At 49.5% G+C, this 18836-nt stretch overlaps 1 long non-coding RNA gene across 1 annotated transcript; it reads right to left on the reverse strand.

Annotated features, from left to right (window-relative positions):
* Nucleotides 1–12631: 12631 nt before the first annotated feature.
* LOC116572386 lies at nt 12632–14587 on the reverse strand. The gene is made up of 4 exons (XR_004278284.1): nt 14525–14587; nt 13595–13990; nt 12856–13475; nt 12632–12733 (listed from the first exon to the last, which is right to left on the reverse strand). It is a non-coding gene; the product is annotated as an uncharacterized LOC116572386 (long non-coding RNA).
* Nucleotides 14588–18836: the final 4249 nt, after the last annotated feature.

Genomic DNA, 18836 nt, shown 5'->3' on the forward strand with positions numbered 1-18836 from the left:
TGGGATCAATTCCTCTTTCCCTTGACTCTGGGCGAGTCTTATGACTTTGCTTTTACCCACACAGTATGGTGGAATTGACACACTGTGCCTTCCAACCCGAGATCTTAAGACATCTTTCAGCGTCTGCTTTTGCACTTTTGGAAGCCAGCTGCCATTTAAAGGGGTTTGGGCCAGAACACTTGGGTGGCTCTGTTGGCCGAGTGCCTGACTCTTGGTTTTGGCTCAGGTCATTATCTCATGGGTTGTGAGATCGAGCCCTGCATCAGACTCTGTGCTCAGTGAGGGAGTCTGCTTGAGTTTCTCTTCTTTTCTCCCTTCCTCTCTTCTCCCTGTCTGTGCTCAACCTCTCTCCCTCTCTCAAATAAATAAATCAATCTTAAAAAAAAATAAAGGGGCTTGGGTTGGACCATAGCATGTACAGAAACCGTGTAGACATAAGGGTTCTCATCAGCACCCAGCTTTTCTGACCATTCCAGCTGAGGGGCCAGACATTTAAGTGAGGCTGCGGTAGGTGTCCCAGCCCCCGGCATGTTTCCAGCTGAGTGCAGTCTCAGGAGCAACTCCCACCACCACCACAATGAGAAGAAACCCCTGGCTGAGCCCGGCTGGAAGCATAATCATAAGAAACAATAAGTCTTTGTTTTAAGCCACTAATTTTGGGATAGCTTGTTATGAAGCACTAAATAACCAAAGCACATACAAAAGACGACAGAAGTATATGAAGGTTAGACACACCCACACACAAACACACACACATGGATACCACCACCTAGTTCAGGAACAAAAAATAACTAGTTAACTCTGAAGCTCCTTGCTCATAGCCTCGTCTCTCCCTGCCAGAGATAACTACTGCCCTGAGTTTCCTATTAATCTTTCCTTCACTTTAAAAAACATATGTATATTTATTTGAGTGGGGGAGGGGCAGAGGGAGAGGGAGAGGGAGAATCTCAAGCAGGCTCCCCACTAAGTGTGGAGTCTAACGCAGGGCTGGACAAGGGGCTCAGATCTTACAACCCTGAGATCATGACCTGAGCCGAAATCAAGTCAGACTGAGCCACCCAGGTGCCCCCATTCCTTCACTTCTATGTGGGTATGTGTGCTACATCTTTGCACATATCCTATAAACAATTAGTTTTGACTTTTGCTTAAAAGGCATCGTGCAGTATGTGTGCTCTGTCACTGTTTTTGCTTAATTTTTTTTTTTTTTTTTTTAGGATTTATCCACCTCGATGAATTAGCAGTAACGCCTTCATTTTCCATGCTATACCACACTCTATATTCTCGATGACATTCGGGTTGTTCCTGCCGTTTGCTCCTATGCTGTGAATATTTATTTCAAATTATATTTCAAAAGTGTTTTTTATTTGGCTGAAATTTTTATCAAGGTAAAAAAAAATGGATGAATTTGACCCATTTTATTTTATTTATTTATTTATTTATTTAAGATTTTATTCATTTATTTGTCAGGGGTAGAGGGAGAGAGAGTGAGTGAGCACAGGCAGACAGAGAGGCAGGCAGAGGCAGAGGGAGAAACAGGCTCCCTGCCGAGCAAGGAGCCCGATGTGGGACTCGATCCCAGGACACTGGGATCATGACCCGAGCCAAAGGCAGCTACTTAACCAACTGAGCCACCCAGGCGTCCCGAATTTGACCCATCTTAAAACATGTACATCATTTTCAAGGATAACCAGGCTTTTTACAAGAGTAGCGCATCCCTTTTCCGTCCAGCCCACCCCATCTTCCTACTCCTCTGAGCTAACCACTTTCAACTTTTAAATTATTTTGTTCTTTCTGTCCACATCTCTACATAACATGCTTACAACGCTATTTGATTTTGGGGGGGAGTTAGTTTTTTTTTTCCTATGAACCTTGTCCCCTCAATGCATACGCCATCTTCCCATTCCCTCATCCTGCCATTGTATTATGCTCTAATTATGATACTGTAAGTGCTTTCACAATTGTTTGCAACTTGAGACGTCACCTGTAGGATAACTATTCCTTCTTCTTGGGGGAAGACTGAGGAGGGGGCTGGGCAAAGGGGCAGGAAGGTGCTCTCTCTTCTAAGTCATTGTATGATTTGAATTTTTGTAACTGAAATGTAAGACTTTACACTTAATTTTCTCCTGTTTGTTTGGACCATCATTCCTTCCGTGAAATAACTTTGAACACTAGATTGTCTTTCATCTTTATGCCCCCCAAGCCTAGCACAGTCCTTGACATGTACTGGTACTAGCAAATGACTTGTTTGATGGAGGGAATTGAGCAGAGCATTCCAGATTTCCCAATGCCCACTCTGCTAACCTGTCTTCTTTCCACAAGGTTCCCAAGAGAACTGCACTCACAAGGAACTCTTGCAAATGACGATCAGTGTACCTCAGCACTATCTGGGCCGTGTCCAACACCAGTGATGCTTTCTCCCCGACTGTAGCATTCTAGTAAAGAGCTCTTGGATCCTGGATCTCAAGCAACACACCATTCTATATAGGCAATCAAATGAAACTAAAAGGTCTGTCGTGTCTGGGATTATTCTGTTAGCCAGAATCAGGCCTGCCTCCCAGGCAAGGTCTTTTTTAATTCTTTGGTTGTAATGCATGGAAGTTTGGAGAACCCAGGAGTTTGAGGTGGGTCACGGAGTTTCATTTCCCTTTGCTCCCTGTAAGTGATAATGCCTGAGGCTGCTGCCCGGTCCCTTCCCAGCTCCGTGGGGGTGGTGGTGGGGGCAGCAATCTGAATGCTCTCAGGTGTAAAAAGAGCCACACTCCACAGTGAGGGAAAGAGCAATTGCTTGTCCAGGGCCTGACCCGAGGTTAGCATTGTCCTTTGACTATTCCTGGGAGCAAAGGTAAGAACGTTTTGAATTCTTTTATTATGTCCCTTGGGGCGGAAATTAAGAGCCCAAGATGACATCCAAATACAACCTTCTTTTACTTCTATTTGGAACCCTGAGAGACAAGTTTCCTATCAATGTATTTGTACCAATCAAGCCGGCATGGTTTCTAAACAAAAGGCACATTGAGCGGTAGGTCTGCAGGTGCCTCGTGCTCTCCTCCCTTACTGGACACACAGCGGATTTCTTGGAAGGGGCCCAGTGGCCCTGGTGGAACTTACCTAAGAACAATAGACAATGACAACCATTAATCCAACTTTACTTTCCTGCAAAGGAGAAGAGCAGTTCAGGGGGACTCAGGCTCTGTGTTGGGGACTTTCCTGTGGGTCTTTCAAAACACTACTTGCCTCCCTTACGGAAACATATGACACCTTTTAGAATGTGTGCTATTTTCCAGAATTCATCAAGGATTGCTGTTGGTGAATCTAACGATACTTTGAACATTTATTTTAAAATAATAAGGTGCAAAATATTTGAGCCTGGACAGAATCTCAGGTAGAGTAGGTGGGAGCTTTCTGTTTTTTTTTCTCTTAACAAGTGTGGCTGTAGGCTGTTTGTCTGTCCTGGGGATAATGGTCCCCTACCTGGCCACAGCCATGACTTGGGCCCAGCTGACTGTGAAACCCACAGTCTTGGTGACAGTGGTCGGTTTCAGCTGGGAGGACTGAAAGATGGCTGGAGCCTGGGGCTGGTCTACAGAGACCAGAAGAGAGGAATCCTTTCCTGAGGCCGCTGGGTTCGGGTATCTCCCCTGCCGCGTGCAGACTGTCTCTGTAGGAGTGAGGCTAAGGAGACAAGCGGAGATGACAGAGCTTACGAGGGAGGGGAAGTGAGGGAAAGGACGGAGCAGCGAGGGAAGTAGTGAGACCCACAAGTCCTCTGCTGCTCCGAGGCCTCCGTCCAGCCTTCTATAGAGGTGAGAGACCTTTGTGCCATAGTTCTTCCCATGTGGGGATGGCAACGGCCCTCCCCCCGAGTGGCACCAGCCACCCTATTCTCCAAAATCCCTTCTCTCCTCTTGTTCAGCTCAGACGAATTCAGATGCATTTGAGAATCTTCATTAACAGACCATTTAGGGCGCCTGGGTGGCTCAGTGGGTTAAGCCGCTGCCTTCGGCTCGGGTCATGATCTCGGGGTCCTGGGATCGAGTCCCCCATCGGGCTCTCTGCTCAGCAGGGAGCCTGCTTCCCTCTCTCTCTCTCTGCCTGCCTCTCCGTCTACTTGTGATTTCTCTCGTAAAAAAAAAAAAAAAACACCAGACCATGTTAGACTTGCATTCTTTCTTCTCTGTGTCTACTCGGCCTTTTCCGACTTGATCATAACCTTCTCTGGTGGAGAAGATTCGAGAGGAGGCGTCGATGAGTCCTGCTTTCTTTGTGTTCTTGCGTTAACATGACAACCCCTCCACTAGGCACCAACTTGGTCTTTCCTTGCTTTTCTGAATTCTCTGAGCATAACTTTACTCAACCATTTGGAATCCTTAGCTGTTTTCCTAAATCCTGTTCATTCCAGACTTTGGATATTTTCATAGTCCTCACAGAATTTCAGTCTACACTTTTTAAAGCTCCTCCTTCCATGTTTTGGATATATTATCATTAACTTTGAAACATATATAGATACAGGCCTTGTGTATGTTCATATATAGAATTATAAAAGTAAGGTGTGTTTATGATAAAGAACATGAAAATCCAGAAATGGCCAAAGGAGAAAAATGATAAAACAATGTAAAATAATAAAATAAAGTCATCCTTGCTTCCAGAGAAAAATATTAATATTTTTGGATGTGCTCTTACTGTGTTTTCCACACCTATTTATGTATCCACGCTATTTTAAAATCCAGCTTCAACAGAAGAGAAGAGGGACCACTGTCTCCCAGGGATATTTGTCCCTCTCATGGCTTTGGGTGGTTCTTTCTTTTAGCTCCGATGTAAGTCCTGAGAAGCCATGCCATTTTCTCTGGTCACTGCTTCTCTTTTCTAGCTTTAAATTGTCCGAGAGGCCAGTGTTGGGCTCACATCAGGGGCTCTGATGGAGGCAGGGCAGGACTCCTGGGCAGGCCCTGCTCCCCTGGCCCAGGTCCGCTGCATCTGGGTGCACGGTATGTGCAGGGGAGGAAGTTCCTGGCCTTCCCCGAAATATGCCAGCTTTCTGCACGGGAGCTCGTGTCCACGTGTGTGCGCCCTTCTCCGCTCTTTGCTGCCACTCCCTGTCCTCGCGCTCACCAACGTTATGACCAGGGCCCTTGTGGATGGGTGGAGGGGGGGACATCTGGATTTGAACACGGTTTTTGGCACTGACTCAGTCATGTGACCCCTGAACAAGCTACCCGGTGAGCCCTCTGCCCCTGATAGCTCCCCTCTGAGGAAGGGGATAAGTTGATCTGGAAGAGGCAGAGCTGGGCTTCGCGGAAGGACGCGATAGTGCTCCGTTATCTCAGGAATCCCAGGGAGGAGTGCCCCGCCCCCAGCATAAGCGCTGCGCAAATTCCACCCGCTGCGCCCTAGAGCCTGGAATGAATTTTGTGGAGGTCGAAGCTTTTCTCTTTTTCTTCTAAAACCAGAGATAGGATGAGACTCGGCGCTAGAGTAGAGTGAGGGGTCAGTGACTGATAGCAAATATTGTCGAAGTATTTTGATACGGAGTCAAGGAGAGAAGGAGAGAGTGAGAGAGAGAGAGAGAGAGTGAGTGAGCCAGAAAGAAGAGGGGGCTGGGAGGGACAGAAAAGAGGGCCGCAGGGTGGAGGCAGCCGCAGACAGGGTTCTGGCCTTGGCGGTTCTGAGGGTTTAATCCTTTGCTGTCTCTAGGACACATTGTTGGCTGAGAACCAGATACCTTGCGGCCGCGGCTGGCCCTGCCTTTGTTTGTTGTCCCGAGCAGCTCCACCAGGTAGCTGCTCTTTGCATGAATAAAGTGGATGGCCTTGAGGCCTGGGAAGCCATGAGATTTCAAGGATACACATAGAAAGATGTGTAGTGGATCTGGGCACCCAGGGCACCTATCAATTACTTGAGAGTCTCTTCCAGAAGAGGATGGGACTCCCTGGGGCCTGAGGGTCCATCCTGAGGACATGCTGGTACCGGGTGAACTTACAGGTGGGACAGCTGGGAGGTCGGAGAATGGACGCCCAGTTTTCCAGACCCCACAGCTGCCTGCCCCGTGTGGGTAAGGCCTGGCACCTTCTCCAGCTCCTCAGACCCCGCCAGATGCCACCAGATAGCAGGTTGGGTGAGTGTTGAGAGAAGGCTGGGTATTAAGAGCGTAATAAACTGAGGAGGATGAGTAAGTGAGGAACCTACTGGAAACATTTAGGATGATGAAAAAGGTGAAGCAGGAGAGAGCAAGAAAAAAAGTATCAACCAAGCGGACTTTTAAAATTTTTTTTAAGGTTTTATTTATTTGAGAGAGAGAGAGAAAGTGAGAGAGAACACGAGAGGGGAGAAGGTCAGAGGGAGAAGCAGCCTCCCTGCGGAGCTGGGAGCCTGATGCGGGACTCGATCCTGGGACTCTGGGATCATGACCTGAGCTGAAGGCAGTTGCCTAACCAAATGAGCCACCCAGGTGCCTCCCCCCGCCCACGCTGACTTCTTTCTTTATTCTGAGCAGAGGACTTTTCTGCCAAAGAGGCAGGGTACAATTCAAGGATGGCCAGCGTTCATTCATTTATCCAACAACTAATTACTCCTCTGGCAGCTACTGATGTGTGCTGGGGATGCAGAGAAGAGGACGGTCTCTGTTTTCAAGTCGCTTGTGGCCCATCTTGTCTCTGTGCGTGGGCTCACACCACCCCCTGCCCAGCCCTCTCTCCCCCTCTCTCCATCTATGCCAGGCATTCTCAGCTTCAGCACGGTTGGCATTTTGGGATGGATATTTCTTGGTTGTGGGGACTGTTCTGTACATTGTAGAACTTTAAGCAGCATCCTTAACCTCCACCCGCTAGCCGTCACCACCCCTCCTGAATTGTGACATCCAAAAATGTGTCAAGACATTGCCCGATATCCGATGGGGGACAATGGAACCATTGATCCATTTTGACTTTATCCGTATTTCATAACCTTATTCAGGTCCTTCCCCACGAAGCTTGCTTTAGCTGCCTCTGCTCATTCGGGCTCCCCTTTCCCTGAGCTCCCATGCCAGATCTTGTGGCTGTAAGTCTATGTAACCTTCTCCCTGTCCTCCCCCACTCCTTCTGATCCCTGCAGGAAGACAGTCCTGACGACGGTCACGGAGCTGTAGACGTCATTCAGCCACCGTTGCAAACCTGTCGCCTCTCTGAGAACGAGCTGCTTCCACTCGGCCGTGGAGACCGAGCTTCCTCACCTCTCAAATCCAATGCAGAGCTGGTCAGAAATGTTCAACTATCCATCGTAAAAGATCGGGTAGGTTTCTAGCACCCATTCTCTTTAAAAGAAGCAGATTGTATGTTTTTTTTTTTTTAAGATTTTATTTATTCATTTATTTGAGAGAGAGAGAGAGAGCACAAGCAAGCAGAGAGAGAGAGAGAGGAGGAAGCAGGCTCCCCGCTGAGCAGAGAGCCCGATGCGGGGCTCAATCCCAGGACCCTGAGATCATGACCTGAGCCGAAGGCAGAGGCTTAACCCACTGAGCCACCCAGGCACCCCAAATTGAATGCTTTATACACTTGAGTATCTGCCTGGTGTTTTGTTAGGAGAATACCACGGAAGGAAAGAAAATGTCAAAAACTATTAGATTATCTTAAAGACTTTTCTAACATTCAATAATGAGGTATCATGTGTATTAATTATATCCTCAGGTGTGAGGGCCTTCAAGGCCAGCTACCTTGGGGATATCCATAGAACCAGCTAGCTCAGTGTTGGGCTCGCAGAAGTTTTGATAAACGTACTGCTTGAGCATGTTTTCTCTCCAGTGCCAGAGGGGACTTTACTCTGATGTGGGGCCCAGGCATTTGAAATCTGCCTATCACTGTTAAGAGGGTTTCATTTGCAAGGGATAGAAAATCTCACCACAACAGCTTGAACAAACAGTGGTTTCTTCTCTCACAGAAGAAAGCAATGTCAGGGCAGGCTTATTGAAGGTTTTCTGGGCCTTTCCCTCAGGGAGGGTTCAGTACCTACAGCCAGGGAAGGTGGGCTGCCAGAGGCCCATGCATCGGGCCCCACTCCTTGACTGGTTTTGTGCCTGGGCCCGTGCAGCCTCCAATCCCTGAGCTCGCCCACTGCCTGGCGGCCCTTGGAGAGCGGGGACGATGGTTCACTGCTTCTGGAGTGGAGTGAATCTGTCTGTGGCTTAGGCTTCCCTTTCCTCTGGGCAGAACTGGCAGTTGGAATTGACGGCTCCCCAACAAGGAAGCAATTAAGTAAGTTAGACAATGTTGCCTGTTTTTGAAATCCCATGGGTTTAAGTAGGCTTAGGAGGGCCAATATGAGAATTAACCCAATAAATTCTTTCATTCTTTATGTTGGCTGGAGCAAGGGAAGGAAACCAATAAAAGGAATTCTTTTTCTTCTGTTCTCACCCTTCTAGTGACCCCTGCAATTGCTCCCCCAAACAATCCCATACTCCACTTCCTGATTCATTTCTCTACTCACGTCCCTCCACTGCTTGAAAGTTCTGACCTTCCCCTCTGTCCAGACCCCGTATCAGACTTCTGCTTCTAGTAGAGCCAGTCCAACTACTCCGGGCCAACCTTCCTTCTGAAAGCAATGGAAACGATCTGAAAAAGTATTTTTTAAAAAATTTCCCTAAAACATCAAAAAGCAAATAGGATAGTGAGAGATTAGCAAGCAAAAATCTAGAAGACAGAAATCGAAAGGGATGAGCATGGCATTTAGGGCTATGTTTGCCCAGGGGGCATTGGCGAAGCAGTCTTCATGCAATTTTTGCATCTGCCATGATGCTGTCTCCCCTAGCTACCCTGCCACCCCTGACCTCTCTGTCCTCCAAACTCCTAGCGCCATAATAGACCAACACACTCAAGACTGGACTTATTATTATACACTCTCTGTACCGTGGTTTATTTGGAGGACAAGTTTTATTTTTCCTAGACTATAGGTTTCTGAAGGACAGGGTCATGTCTTCAATCGTGTCTATCATAGTGCCTCGCACAGGGGAGACACGAAATAAATTATTTCTACAGAAATAAGTAACCATGAAAAATCATTTAATATCTGTGACTCATTTTCTCAGGTGTTGAAAGGATTAAAACAATATCTGGTCTAACCTCATGCACCAGACTGCTGACTCAAATGGGCTAATAGAGATGAAAGAGCTTGGATCATGTAATACGCTGTAGAGAGTTACTAACAGTGATGAGCACTGATGATCAAGCAGCCGTTGGGGATTTCTAACAGGAGGATGAAACTATCAATGGTTAATGAGAATAAAAAGTCATTGTCTGAACCCTTGGGTCGCTGTCCTCAGGTCGCTGGCAGCAGGATTCAAGTGTTCCCTTCACTCACTTCTGCAGTGGTGTTGACCCAGGACGTCTGCTGGACTGCCATTGTGTCAGGCTCTGAATGTGCAGAAATAAAACCGTTTCTGCCCACACTTCGCTCAGCCTGGAGAGGGATCAGGTAAAGGTAACAGACATCTTTATAAAGGGCCCAAAGAGCACCAATGGGAGACACTGGACATGAGAAGAGACGTACCAGGAGGCCTTCCTGGAAGAGGTGATCACCAACACAAGTTCAGAGGGACAAATAGGAGACAGTCAATGGAAGAAAAGAGCTATTTCAGGAAGAGGGGAATGGTCCATGTTTTTAAAGTCCCATGGGTTTAAGTCGGATTCCAAGAGCAAGTCTTCTTAAGGCAAGTTGTAGTGAGGCCTGCTGACTTAGGAGCCTGAGTGTCACACGAGGACCTCACTGGTGAGGACCTTCGTGACCTCATGCCCTGTTCTGAGTAGGCATTCTCTTCTCTCCAAGACACGGGCCAGATCATGTCCTCCCTCAGTTCTGAAACTCCAGCAGGAATCAGAATCTCCTGGAGAGCTCGTGCAAAGACAGACTGCTGCTGGGCTCACCCTTGAGCTTCCTATTTAGTAGGTGGGGTGGGGGGCGGGGAGGGGGGAGGATTTGCATTTCTGACGAGTTCCCGGTATTGCTGCTCTGGGGACCAGTGGGAGAACCACTGCTCTAACCCCAGCTTCTTTTTTTTGCAGGTCAACAAGCTGACACCCGGGGGGGAAGTGTGTTCGCCCAGGTCACACAGCTAGTCCGACCGCAGGAACCCTTCCCTCTCCCAGCCCCTCCCTTCTGGAATCCTCACCGCCTTTCCTCCCTACAACCTCTCCTCCCTCCCGCCCTCCCTTCCCCGCAGGACCTTCCGCTCCCAGCGCCCGCTCCCCTTCAGCCACCTGTAAGGCAGAGATCCCATGTTCCGATTTACACTACAACACACTTTTTAAGACCACAGTGTTTTAACTGCAGGTTTAATCGCGGATTTTCGGGCAGCGCCGCCGCGGCTCCTGACACCACAGTGAGAGAGAAAAGCCCATCTCCATCCAGAGAGCTTGCTCTGCAGATAGTAGTCCCCGGGGGGCAGGGGAGAAGCGTGGTGGCCATCGGGGACAGTTCGGTCCCCCAGGCTGCTGGTTCCCGCAGCGACGTGCCCTGCCCCCAGCACGGCTCCCTGGAGTCCAGGCCGCGAAGTGACATTCCGAGGGCCTGGGGTGATGATGGGCACCTGCGGCAGGCAGCAGGGCAGTCCTGCCCCCTTGGGGTTCTCAAGCTCGGGGTCCTCCACTCCCCCCATCCCAAGTTCAGCCTGCTTCCCAAGAGGGGTCCCTCTGGCTTGCTGAGTTCTCAGGGTCCCGGAGGAGCCTGGAACAGGTCTCTTTGCCCGGCTCTCTGTCCCCCACGCGGGCTTACTAAGGGCAGCCAGCAGTGCGGGGTGCAGCACTGACAAAGGATGCAGCCTCCTGGCGCCCGTTCTCTTCTCTCTCTTTAGAAAGCATTTCTCGTGGGTCTGCCATTCACATTGTCCTTGCTAGAGCTCGAAGGGCATGCAAACACAGGAGGTGCAGGCTTTGTGCCCTCCAGGAACTTAAATGTCACACTGGGGAGATGAGCCCCAGGCTGCTCTCCTTCCCCGGTTTGCGGGCGCCTCCAGAGCGGAGACTAACTGGACATACGATGCCATCTGCAGCATGGGTGTCAAGAAGGGTCACTTGCGTGGTCCGCAGAGGCTTCAGGGAGGGGCTGGAAGTGGCCTTTGGTGGGGTAGATGGAAAGAGAGAGGTCTTTCCAGGTTGGGAGTGGCCTGGGGGAGGGGCCGTGAGATGAGGAATGGCCTGGCCAAGGGAAGGGGAGGCTCGGGTCGGTGGAGGTGTGTGTCGGTCGGTACACGGGACTTGCTCTCCTCCAGCCGCGGGGTCTTTACACAAACCTTTATATTTCAGGTGACCAGCCACCTGGTAAGGTGGCAGGATGTGCCGCCGCCCACTTAGGACAAAGGCAGAGTAACACAGTTCTGTGGACTCTGGCTTTTCTGCTTCTCTCAGAGCCATTGGGAAAATGGGCACCTGCCCGGGGCTGGGGCACGAGCTCCAAACCTGGAAACAGGAAGCTGTCTGGAGTTTTCTGGGCAGCTGCAGAATAGGACAGTGACATTTATCTTCCAGGGTGATCTTTTTTGTGTGTGTTGTTTTGTTTTTATTAAGAGGGCCTGTTTGGATGTGGTTAATGGCTTATTCAAACCAGTTGGGCAAGGCGGAGGCCATCCCAGTTTCAATGGGTTCTTGGTTAGTAATCAGATCTGGAAGGAAAGGACGGGACGCAGAGGGCAGGACAGAAGGGAGGGTTCCCAGTGGAGGGCCATGTTCAGGAGAGGCCCGGAAAAAAACTTACATATGTTAATGTTTTATGGGTCCCAATACACCTTTTCTCCCTGAAAAAAGAATGTAATCTGTAATACCATAGCGTAGCGCTGAAGAAAACAAAGTGTCAGGCTATTTTCAGATTTAACAGGTAGTAAGTATTAGGGTGCTTGGGGTGGCTCAGTCAGTTAAGTGACTCTTGATTTCAGCTCAGGTCATGATCTCCAGGTCGTAGGATCGAGCCCCAAGACGGACTCTGTGCGCAGTGGGGAGTCTGCCTGAGGATTCTCTCTCCCTCTCCCTCTGCTTCTCCCCCAGCTCGAGAGCATGCACATGTGTGTGCACTCTCTCTCTCTCTCAAAAAAATAATAAAAAAAAAGGTAGCAAGTATTCATGAGACCCTGCTGCTGGAAGGTGGGGAGGGTGGGTATCTTCCCACATCTGGTGTGAAGTTGATGGTCTTTGTTTGGTTCGTGGAGAAGGCTATGGGTGGGTCTGCTGAATGCTCAGGTTCCCTCCCCCAAGCCTCCCCCAGAGATGCTGTTCCAGTTGGTCTCTTTCCAGTCTTCACCTTGGGGCCACCAAGTCCGTCCTTTAAAAATGAGAACACATCAGAACACAGGTGTGTGGGAAGGATGGTGGGAGGGCTGGGAAGCATTCTGAGGTTTGGTGCATCAGGGAGCTGGGAGGACATTGGGGGGTCTTCAGGAACACTTGGGTGTGGCAGACGACCTGGAGAAGCACTGGATGTGGGGACAGGACACTGATGGGGTGCTGGGAGGGCATTCAACACAAACTTTGCCTGATACGCCATGACAAGACTACCAAAAAAGGCAAAAGGCCATCTCTGAGGCGGAGGCTCTTTGAGACCTCGTGAGGGTGTCCCAGCTTCCCGTTGGGGCCCACCAAACGACTCCAAAAGTTAGTGGCTTACGTCAACAACCATTTTATTGTATCTAACGATTTTGTGGGTCAGAAATGAGGCAGGGGCTTTTGCTAGGTGATTCTTCTGTTCTGAATAGAGTCTCTGAAGGTCCCTTGATGGTACTCTGCTAAGATTTTAACAGAAAGAAGAAAAAGAAAAAGCCAATAAATATTTGTTGAGCACCTGCTTCTCATGGTGGTTGAGAGCACGGACTCTGGCCTGAGGATGGCCCTATCACTTCCTACCTACCTGGTCTTGCGAGAATCCCTTAGCCTCTCGGTGTCAGTCGTCACATCTGTAGAATGGGTAGACTTCCTCATGGGGCCGTTACAGGGTTCAGATGAGATCAGAGATGTGAGTCTTCATCAGATCTATGCTGGTGTGGCTGTTGGTACTTTTGCTTCCCTGGGAACAGTATCTTGCTCCGTATGCGGGCACTAAGATGTAGCAGATTATAGTCTGTCCTCTCAAGATGCTTAGTGAGACAAACCCCCACAACCACAGATGGGTAATGCAACCGTGCCCCTTTGCTGTGAACATGGTGGCTTAATTCAGGAGCTTAGCCAAGGGGAGACAGAGCAGTCCTGGAGGACTTCCTGGAAGGTGAGTGTGCTTCCAGTAATGAGGAGGAGATGGCCATTCCAGGCTGCAGGGGAACCAAGGCAGTTGTGGGGACACTGAGGGGAGGTACAGGGGGCATCAAGCGACGTTCTTGTGAGGCCTGAGGTTAGGTGAGCCTGGAAGGTGAGTGGGACGGGCCGGAAATTCTGAAATTCCATACTAAGCCCTTCATCCTGTTTGCCAGTTGTTTTTCATAGTTTTCTTCTGAAATATTCTAAACAGAAGTTGGTTGGAGTCCAAACTGACAACTGCAAGCAAGACATTTCATGAGAATCTCATGTTTCATCTTAGAAATTCATGTGATTCTTGAGTTCTGCATAACAATGTCTATATTTTTAATATAAAAATCATCTTTTCAATTACTTACCATCCAGTAAAAGGGAAGGACCTGGTATGTTCTCTGCCAGCCTCCCATTCCCCAGACACATCGTCTCACACTGCTGCAGGGCTGCGGGTGCTGGTGTGGGACGGGGACCCATGGGACTCGAGAGGGTGCAGGAAAGGACCTGGAAGTCTGTGACAAGATCTCCCTGGAGGTGGTGAGCATGGCACCTTAACATCTACAGATGCCAAGTTCAAATCCAGATGCTGTTACACTGGCTATGTGACCTGGTGAATGAGTAGCTGTTCTTAACCTCAGGCCCACGGTATGAGGGGGTAGCAGTGGGCGTATAGAGGGAAGGAAGTGTCTCCTCTTCCAAACTCTACCACCGATTCCGCAGGATTTCCAACACTCATGTGGTCTAAGGTCCAGTTTTCACATCTGTAGAATGGGAAAATTTCCTCATGGGGTTGCTCTATGGTTCAAATGAGATCACATATGCATATGCAATAACATTGAAGTCATCTAATTGGTCCCAATGTCTCCCACATTTAAAATAACACCCCTCCCACCTCCCATCCAGCTCTGGTTGCTGTCCTTTTTTTTTTTTTTTTAAACTCTGTACAGATTAGCAAAGCTTTCCTGACCCTCTGTCTCTACGTCCTACCTCCTGTTCTCTCCTGAATCCAAGACTCCCCAGCTTTTGCTCCCACCAAGCCAAGCTCTATCTCCCAAGGTCATCAGGAAAATGTAGGATCTCATGGGCCTCTCTTAGAAGAGCAGCCACCACTAGCACTCCCTTCCTTTTGAAATCTGTACTTCCTTCTGTGGAATGTTCCCCCCACCTCAAGATGGCCATCCTTGACTATGCCCTTTATCTTAATCCTGGCTAAATCCTGATTCTATCTCCCAAAGTGCTTGAACGAGTCTCTTCCTTTTCTCCTTTCCAGTGCCATTCTGTCCATCATCTCTTACCTGGATTAGTCCAGAAAGGATTGTAAAGGGCCATGGTTTAAGAATGCTCAACTCAAATGTTCAGAATTGGTTGACTGTTGGGACTTGAAGGTGAAAGAAATAATTGTACTTTCTATACTGGCTTAAGCAGAAAGGGTGAGCAAAACCCAGAAAATCCAAAGGTGAGGAAGACACGCAGCAATCAGAATTCATGGTCACTTCAGGGACCAGACCCAAACACTTTGGCCTTCCAGAACACACACACACACCACACTCTCCCTCTCTCTCCTTCCGTGTTGCCTAATTCTCTCCTACTTCAGATGGTCTCTCTCCACACAGGGGGAACATGGCCGCTGACAGCCTGGTACTCACACCCTAGCCTTGCACTCAGTTTCCTGTGTTACCAAGAAAGAAAGGAGTTCTCTCCTACGAGCCCAGCCAGAAGAATTGAAATTGGCAGCTATTGTCAGACGACCTTCCTGAATCAATCACTGTGGCAAAATGCAGTGATTGTTCTAACCTGGCTCAGGGGCCTCCCTGTGTGGTCAGGAGTTCAAGGTCTGCGGCGGAAATGTCAGGGGTGGGAAGTGGGTGCAGACCCAACCAAGATGACGGTAACTTTGCGGCCCAGCTCACACGCTCTCTTCTTGCCACATACACAATTTCAAAAATATTCCTGCTTAAGATAATACCCCATGGCTCATACCTCCTTCCCGCCGGGGAGACAACCAGAAGTCTGTTGAGTACCCCTCCCCCTTGGAGCTGGATTTGCTCCGCACGACCTCACTAAAAGATCCGTGTGCCGCCCACAACACACACGGTATATAAGCTCGGGGGAGGGACAGAATAACAATAAAGGCTTCCATTTAAGGAGGGGAAAAGGGAACAGGAGATGACGGCCACTGACCCAGCAGATGCACGTCCGCCTGGTCGGGAACAGTGACGAAGCAAGCAGATGCGTCTGCTGAGTCACTACCGCAGGTGAGCCCACGGGTAAGTCCCTGGTTGGCCACGGGGGCTTCCCTGGGGTCTGCTTCCTGGAGTCTCCATCCGGGGCTCACCTGGGACCCGAGGGGGCGCCGGGCAAGCCTTGGCTGCTGGGGCTGGGCCCGGACATGAGCTTTGGGGCCTGGGTGTGCCTTGGATCGTAAGCTCCCGCGTGTCCAGCCTAGAGTGTCTCTGTCAATAAAGCTGAACACAACTCACTGATTGCATCTAGGGGAGCTTTGTGGACGGTCAAGTCATGAGCTCTGAATCTGGACCCCAGCCTTGCAGTTCTGCCTTGTATCAGCTACTATTAACCCCACGGAGCGAGGACAATCAGATTCCCAGCCTGGGATAGGGCCGCACAAGTGCGGGGGAAGGAGACGGGGAGGGGGGATGGCCCTCTCTCAGCAGCCCCCCTCCCCCTCCTCGACTCAGCCTATTGGACCTTCTGTGTTTCTGGAACATTCCGTATCAGTTTAGGCTGTTGGTTAGAACAACAGAAACAAATTCTAACTCCTTTAAGTACCAGCTTATTGGAAAGGCATGGGGATAGCTCATTACATGAAAGTAACAGGAACCTGGCCTTGGGGGTGGGCTGGGGAAAGAAGTCCAGACGGCTTTGGTTGTTAATATGGCCTTTCTCCACACCACTGTCGTCAGACGTAGCTCGAACTAACGTCTACCCTGGAAAGTCTGCTGAGATTGCAAATTCCTGCAGGGGAGAATCTGATTGGCTCTGTTTGGGTCAGGAGGCTATGCCTTGGGACAATGCCTCTGACCCGGGGAGAGGAGTACTCTGATTGGCCAGATCTCAGGGGCTCCACCCCACGGTGCCTGGGAGTAGGGAGGGTAGTGAGGTTGGCATCCCCAAGAGATCCCCATGAGTGGGAAGGAGCAGATCTCTTAAGGGAAGGGAGGTGCTGTTACCAGAAAAAGGAAGGATGTGCGGAAGATAAAAAACAACAAATGGCCATTAGGACAGGCAAGCTGGGATTTCGGGATTCTGGGAAGAGGAAGTAACCATATTCTAACAGCATGGAGGAGGGAAGTCCACATCCTGCCCTGCGGATGCAGACACGCATCTGAAGGGCCCTTGCCTGTTGGCTTCTCCCTTCACTGAGATGTCCTCGGCAGGGAATGGATTTTAATCATCCTTTGTCCTTGGCTTCCTCATGTATGTCCCTTTTCTCCCTCCCCGCCCCCCCACCGCCTCTTTCCCTTCCTTTGCACAACAGCTCCCCGAGTTCTAGATGACCACCTTCCTTGGAGTCACCCATCAGAACACATCTTTCTAGAATCCCTTTCCTATACGATTTGTTCTTACTGGCTATTAGGCAGGAAGAAACCAGAGAAAGGATTTCCATCAGGTTTTTACTATCTGAGATCTTAATGAGTTGTAGCTGTCACAATATAATGCTCTTTCACTGGGAAGTCAAGGGAGATATTTTGGATCACGCCAGCAGCTGGCGAAGGCATCTTCGGGTCCCCCTACCGCTCAGATCAGGTGTTGGCCTGGTCTATCGGGTCCAGGTGTGACTGCACGGATTCTGATGCCAAGGGCACGCACCTAACGCTGAGTCCTGGGGCCGTAGATCCCACCTCATAGCCTGGAAGGAAACAATGCTTTACATTAAAGTACAACCAGCATTAAGCACACAAAGTCTGCACTGGTCTTGTGGCCAAATACACACCAGTGTGGCATTGAGAAACTTTAAGCGGTCTGACAAGGATACTGACCTATCAGATCCAGGATGCTGAAGAAGGGGCTCCTGATGCCTGTGTCTGGGAGCCCTTCAGGACCCTGTGGTAGGCACTGAGGGGCAGAGCTGCAGGTGACAGTATACTTTCCTTGAGGAATGTGAAGGTCAGAGACAGGCAAGGCGGGGCAGGTGTGGACATTGTGGGATGCCCCCAGAAGAAAGAGAAGCACAAGCCTGCCTCACACAATGAGCGGAAGGGTGTAATCACGGAGGTGGGGAGGGCAGGGTCTGGGGACGAAAAATGCTACCCTTCTTCTTTGGGCATTTTTGTGTCCGTGTAAACCTCAGTTAGCTATTTTTAGACCATCCTTATAGGGAGGTGGAAAGGAGCAACCACATAGCAGCCCATGAAGGTGGGTAAGACCAGCTCTGTACCATGGCCTTGCCTGTGGGACAGGTGGCAGTGAGATGGGAGACAATGGCTATCATGGGCTGACTCAGCATAGGTAAGCTTTGGGTATTTAAATAGAATAGATTTTCTGCCATGGGCACTTCCTTCTGCCCCTGACCACCTCCTGAGTACCCTGTCCATGAGGTTAACCTCAGGGCCCACCAAAACATGGCTCCTTAATGAGAATATCATTTCTTTGGACTCTAGCAGTGGTTCTAGAAAGGGTGGTGGTCAGGGGACACAGAGGAACCCAAACAAGCTTCCAGAGCCAAGTCCCGATGAGCCAGGGAGAAAATGTGTCAGAACTAGGGCAGAGTCACATCTCCTCCAGGAAGCCATCCAGCTTCCGCCGGCCTCTAAGTTTTCTGAACTTGCAGTCACATTTATGTAGGCAAATCATCAGTAGAGCTTTTAAAAATTCAGGAGGCCCACTATGGGGTGGGATAGTTGTGGTTTTTCAAAGGTTCTTACGCATTACTCTGATGGATGCACTTGGTTGAGAAACATTGTGGAGCATTTATAAGAGGTGCCTGGGCATAGAACTTGCAAAATGGAGCCCTTGGAAGAAGTCCATCCCCCAAACTGGTTTGTTTGGCTAGCATAGTATTTGAAAATATCTGAAATGTGAATGTTTTGGTGGGTGTGGAGTGGAGTGTGCAATCTTCAGTTTGCCATGGTCCCCGCTCTTCCCTATTGCCTCATAACCAGGTGCTTCACTGTTTTCATCACTTGTGACTGCTGGGCACTGGCACCCCGGGAGGCTGCATTCTGCATGTGGGCACGGTGGGGGGCAGCCTGCTAATCCCAGTGGTAGCTCTGAGCATATCTGCCTTCAGGATAACTTTATACCACACACAAGAAACTCAGTCTCCTCACTCTGGAGGCACGTTATGATTATTTTTTTAAAAATGACATCCTCAAGGTATAGTGGGTACTCCTGAAAAGGTGTAAAATTTTACCTGAAATTGACTCTGCTGAATTAGCTAACTCCTGCCTCCACAACGTAGTAGAGGAAAGGCTTCTTACCTATTCATTCATTCATTCATTCATTCAGGGAATAATGAATTTTCTAGAAGTTTGAGCTCCACAGCTTGGCACCATCCGAGTTGCCGTGGAGACTTTGAAGACATTTAAGAGCCCAGGACTGGGCATTGTCTAACCAAGCACTGTGCCACAGACATAGAATATGACCACG

The sequence above is a fragment of the Mustela erminea genome, chromosome 13, assembly GCF_009829155.1.
Source record: "Mustela erminea isolate mMusErm1 chromosome 13, mMusErm1.Pri, whole genome shotgun sequence".
Classification (NCBI taxonomy): Eukaryota; Metazoa; Chordata; class Mammalia; order Carnivora; family Mustelidae; genus Mustela; species Mustela erminea.